This window comes from Callorhinchus milii, unplaced genomic scaffold, assembly GCF_018977255.1.
Source record: "Callorhinchus milii isolate IMCB2004 unplaced genomic scaffold, IMCB_Cmil_1.0 Scaffold1, whole genome shotgun sequence".
In the NCBI taxonomy this organism is placed as follows: Eukaryota; Metazoa; Chordata; class Chondrichthyes; order Chimaeriformes; family Callorhinchidae; genus Callorhinchus; species Callorhinchus milii.
Window position 1 is genome coordinate 38687405 of NW_024704742.1, and position 6377 is coordinate 38693781.

Below are 6377 nucleotides of genomic sequence, written 5' to 3' on the forward strand. Positions count from 1 at the left end.
CCTGAGATGTCTGAACACCAACACCCACTCTCCAATTGCAAGTGAGCTATGTGTGAGTGGACACCAGGCTGCCGAGACTGCTCTTGGTGACCCTGTGGGTTATGTTACAAAATAACCTCATGGTTATTCCAGCTTCATGTCTGTTAGCTGAACCAAATAAGCAAACAGGAGCAGGTTACATGATTCACCAGAACTGGATGGTTATTAACCTTGAACCAGGTTCAATGGAATAGTACTGCTATTTTTTCTTAACTTTCTCTCTACAATAAACTGAACACATGCAAACAAAGGAGGCTTACACTGCACTTTCTCTCTCTTTCATACTTAACACTATACAGGTCATTGTTTTAAGCACATCATACCAGATCAGCAATAAGAAGGTATAGATTGAGGGTTACTAAAAGAAGACAATTATTTTTCTCTTAGACTGATTTTCACACATGTCGTTTGAAGTTAGGGATGGTGATGGCAATGGTGGGAGTGACAGTGGAGAGAGATGCTGAGGAGAGATGGTGGAGTGCAAGGGTGACACTCATTTTAACCTTGATATGTTACGCTGCTTTTCACCCTGAGATTTCCTTCCAACATTGCACTCCACCTGTTTCTTCAGGCAGTATCTTTTCACTTAAGGATACAAATGCATCTCACCTGGCAGTGTAACCTGTTCAAAGAGGGTAGAGGCAAAGCTTGTCAATCACACTAAGGACATCAGCAATCTGCAGCATCACATTGCTTTCAGTTTTCAGTCTTGACTCATTCTGGAGGGAACAGCTATTCTGACTCCAAAAACAATTCAGTCAAACTTGATGGAGTCAAGAAATCCAGGCATTTTGTGTTATGAAGTGCATATAAACATGGGCTTGCATCAGATAACATGAAAGGATCATTAAGTGTTTTTATGATATTAATATAGTGGAGCAGTCAGCACGAGCAAAGACATGATGGGCTGAACGGCCTCCTTCTGTGCTGTAAACTTTCCATGCTTTATAAAGTACGTGAGTAGGAATGTAGGAACAGGAGCCAGCCAATCAGACCATCAATCATAGGATATTTTCCCACTTTAAACCATATCGCATAATCCCATAATCTTCCTTTGAAACATCCCAATTGATTCTACCCAGTCCCAGGAATTCCAGGAAAAAGATTAACAGAAGATTAACATAGAAGAGTTCACAGAAAGTCAGGTTCTTTGTTAATAAGTACTATTTACCTCGCCCAGGAGAGTGCATGAATTAGCACATTGTTGTGCATGAGTTTGGGGTAAGAAGGCTTCTCACTCACTGCTTCTTGCTCTGGATTTTCTCAAATTACTGCATTCAACCCCTGCAGTTTAACCATTTCAATAGTTGCTTTACTCATTATATGTTCCCAATAAGTGACTTCAGGTTAGTGCTTCGAATAAGAACGCATGATTTGCTTACAGTATTTTGACTAACTCCTTGATTAAATATACACACAAACGTACACATTAGCTAACATATTGTGGATAAATGTTTCCTGTTAGTGCTCGCTTTTATTAATGGATAATGCTTTGAGTAGTGACTTACCCTTGAAAGAGTTCATTTTTTCATTGAATGAATTGCATTCATTGAATTCATTGAATGAATTGCATTCAGAAAGAGAGAGAAGGTGTCCTCATGGGGCAAACTCTGGGCCTTACTGACTGAATTTACTGATAAATGTAAATTGTAATCAATTGCTGTCCCTCGACACTCATGAATGCTGAGGCCAATTATACATCTCCCAACAGCAGCCTGGATGAGATCTGAGGCTCAAAACCTCTTATGATCATAGTCTTAAAGATCATTCTTTAAAATCTAAGATTCTGCAGAATTTTGGAATACCCTTAAATTCAGTCTTGATTTGAAAGCCAGTTCTTATTACGAACTATGGAAAATTGGCTTAAAATTCTAAATAATTATCTTATGAAATTCTGCATTTTTCATCTCAAGTTTTTATTCACTGGTTTCAAAGGAACGTTTTTTTTATTTGAACAGTAACATGTATCAGTCCTTTCTTGCTGATGCCAAATTCATGACGTTCTTAGCAAAGAGTTACTGTTTCTTGTCTTGCGGTTGCGACTGCTGTTTGTTGGTTTGAGTGGGAAAGCCTGAAGCTGCTATTTGAATCTGTTCTTCATTTTTCGTCTCCCAACTTCACCCCAAAAGATACAACAAGAATAAAAGAAGACCAATCTGAGGTCATATGCCTCCACATGCCATATGGGGAATTGTCAGTGGCATTGGATTGGCAGGAAGGGATTACTGGCTGAAAGCAGGAATCTTGCAATGGTAAGAAGTGAAATCATTTTAATTTACTCTATGCAGTGGTAATGAAATCTTCCTACATCTGTCACTGAAAATCAAAATCAGGCACATATTGATAGGAAAAACGCCCTGCCATCTCTGAAGCCCTTGTGCTGGGCTACCTCAGTGTTGTGCAGCTCTAGGAAGTAAATGAATTACGCCAAACCCACTCCACCTCCATGTTCTCAGTGAAGCTCACCATATTGATGTAGTCCAGCACAAGGGTTTCAGACCTGGCAAGCCATTTGTCCTATCAGTACAATTACAGGGTTTTTTGGAGCAAACACTGTTTGCATTACAGGCATCTCTAGGTGGTAAACGTCCTGGAGAATATTTTAGACATCAACGTACAACAACAAAAAATTGCATTTATCTACTGCCTTTCATGTCGGGAGGACGTTCCAAGGTACTGGACAATGAGGGCTTTGCACCCGAGCTGTGGGTTGGGATCAGAGAGAGTTAAAGGGAAAGTGGGGGTGGAGGACGGAATATGACCTAAGGAATGATTGAAAAGGAAGGTCTTGAGATAGGCCTTGAAGGAGGCAATGGAGGGGGCAAGGTGGAGGGGCTCCAGGATGGAGTTCCAGAGATGGGAGCGGAAAGGCTGAAGGACTGACCGCCGTTAATGGAGCAGGCAAGGCGGGGGACGTGGAGCAGACCAGTGTCTATAAAGTGGAGGGGACAGACAGGTTGGTGAAGTTTTAATAGGTCTCAGAGGTAATGAGAAGCAAGACCATGGAGGGCTTTAAAGGTGAGAATGAGGTTCTTGAACTCAATTCCTCTGGGGGATACGGAGCCAGTGAAGCCGGGTGAGGATGGGGATGATCGGCTCACGAAGCTTAGTACCTTGGAAGTCCAGCCAACATTGTCAAGTTCTTTAAGACATCATCCCAATGTAAGTGTTAATTTTATAGTATTGTATAAAGACCTCTGTTCAGAAATTGCAACACAAGCAATTTTGCAGAGAAATTCCACCAGGGTCTAGATATACTCTAGTTGTGAAGCATTTCAGTGCATCCAGAATTTGTCTAATTCTTAAAAACAGAAATGCACTCTCAAAGTAAAGACTGAATTCAGGAATTTGCCAAATTATGGATGTTCGAAAATGCCTCATAAATGGAATAAATCTAGACTTGGAAGACATCCGTCCTGGTTTGCTGGGGGCAGAGTAGAGGGAGCTTCACTCTACCACTAGCTGTACTGTTTCTTACCTGGGAATCGATGATGGATGTCTGAAATGGGAAGACATCCATTTATTGGCAGTGACTTTTTTTTCAAACAAAGTATCATATTATTCATCCAAACACATGAATGATGAGCTACTGCATTGATCTTGGGCGAATTGCTTTGCTGGTTGTTAGTCAAGGTCACACAAGCTGTCACATGAGCCAAGTTGTCACTATTGTATTTCCAGCTGATGGAAGGAATGGTAATCGTATCTGACTGTAAGCTGCTGCTCTTTATCTCTTAGACTTAGTGATGTTATCACATATCATAGATACCTCAGCTGTTGCCATCTGCTGACTCTAAGGATCAAATTACCTTGGAGATGGATTCAGGGTGTTTTGCAAAGTAACACTGTTCAGCCCTGAGAGGCGTGAGTTTGTATCATGATAGGATCAGATATTTTTGACTCATCTGAGGTTACTGGGTACATGACACCTGTTCCAACAACAAGGCGGAACTCAGTGATGTTGCACAGGAACAGAGTACTTCGCTTTGAGGGAGGTGGAGAGAGATTTTAATAATAATACTCGGATTTGATATAGACCTCTATCACATCGTCAAACCATTTCAAAGTACGACAATTCCAGTGGACCAGAAATTCACAGGTCCTGCTTGGTTGGTTGGTCATTGAACACTGCAAAAGAACATAAATGAAGTGGGTGGTGAGAAAAATAAACATATTATTAAAAGAGTGAAAGGCACATGGAACAAACAAGCAGCATGAGACATTAAATACATCTCCCTGGTGTCAGGACTTTCAACTCACAGCACCTCCAGGCTGATACCTCAATGTAGTGCTGGGATACAATTTCCATCTGTCTGTAATGGAGTATGCCTTCTGTCTCTGGAGGGATACAGCTGCTCACTAATCCTCCATTGCAGAGCAGCAACCTGGGCAAAGGTAGCACCTTTAGGAGAAGAGAGGAGATGATTGAAGGGGGAGAAACATCACAGACCTGAACAATTCTGGAAATTCTCAACAGTTTGAAAGATAAGTTAAAGCTTCAAGCTTCTGTCACAAAACCGTCCTTGGGTTTGGGCAAGTTCTACCCGACTGTCTTACTCAGCTCGGGCACCTGCATGGACAATATTAACACTACATTATTACACTACATTACATTATCAACATTAACCGAATTAACAGAACACATATGGTAGATTTTACAGAGCATCTTTCATACAGAGACTGGCATGAGTTCTAGGTAGAGGTGATGATATTTCGGCTCCACATGATTGCTACCCTCGGAGAGGTCTCAGTTCCCAGAGCAGACTGACTCAGCACTCCCTGCCTGCAGACTGCTTACCCCACTGTTTTTCTCACATTCTCTTGTTTTGAGAACTCTTCCCTCTCAGACTCTATTCCCTGACACCAAACAGAAGCATGAAAGACACAATAAAGAGAGAATATTGATAAGATTAAGTATTAATTGCTGGAGCTTAGCCCTGAAGCCAGGAGTACATTAATCAGAGTTTCAGTCAGGGAGGACACAATGATTTCCCTGACCTTCCTCTGGTCGGGCAGATAGGTGAGGTATCTATGAGGAAGTTCAATCAGAGTTAATTGCTGTTTGCTGTGATATTAAAACTTTTTTTTTTGCTCAGTCGGGTGTCTGACACATGCGGAAACCCATCACCAAACTTAAGAATATCCAAACCAAACAGAATTCCATGGAAATTCCAGATAGATTGTTGGAATGGAATGCCAACCCTCTCCCTGGAAGGACATATCCTGCTTACCTAATTCTGAAAATTATTAGGCGCAGGTTGACAATAGCCAGTGTTTGGGGACCCCAGAAGTCTAACCAGCTAAAACTGCACAGCTTGCCATTCATAGCACTGCCTGGCAAACTTTCCCATTGCTTGTCCAGCTAGGACCATCCTCCACGTTAGGGCTTTGGCTTGCAGGGTTAACAGGAGCTAAATATGATGACTCCCTGCCCCCAGTGACTGTCTGCTCTTCCAAGTCCTGCTAATGAACCAGGCTTGCTGTACTGTCATCAGCAGTGCCTGGAATACTGTGGACGTGCCTGGCTCAGGAACCGGACGACTGAAACCACCACAGAGATCTGGCTCAATTCTGAAATTCCTGTCTGTCAGACATCAAGTTCTGGATGCGAGCTAACTTTCTTCAATTGAACGTCAACAAGACCGAGACTCTACTGACTGACTCACGTCTGCGCCTCCTCACCTTAGGCGCTGACAGCATCATCATCCGTGGATACACACTTCACCTTACTAAGCCAGTCTGGAACCTTGGGGTCTTTATTGACCCTCACTATCCTTTCTACCCCACATCTGCGCCATGATCCGCTCTGCCTTCCCCCACCTCTGCAACGTTGCCCGGCTCCAACACTGTCTCACACCACAGGCCACCGAAACCCTCATACACGCATTCATAACATCGAGGCTGGACTATGCAAACTCACTGCTTGTCGGCCTCACCAACTCCTCCCTCCACAGGCTGCAGATCATCCAGAAGTCTGCAGCCCGTGTCCTCTCCTGCACTGGGCTCCGCGACCCTATCCCCCCAGATTTACCCAAATCCACTGGCGTCCCATCACACAGAGGATAAGCTCAAGATCCTGGTCCTCACCTTCAAAGCCCTCCATGGTCTTGCTCCCTCCTACCTCTCCGACCTCCTAACCCCTTACCACCCTGTTCACTCCCTCCGCTCAGCAGGCTCCAGCCTGCTTCACTATTGGCAGGCGGGCCTTCTACCACTCTGTACTCACCCTTTGGAACTCCATCCCGCAGTCCCTCCATCTCACCCCCTCCCTCGCCATCTTCAAGACCCACCTCAAGACCCTCCTCTTCGACCGTGCTTTCGATCTTCCTGATTCCCCC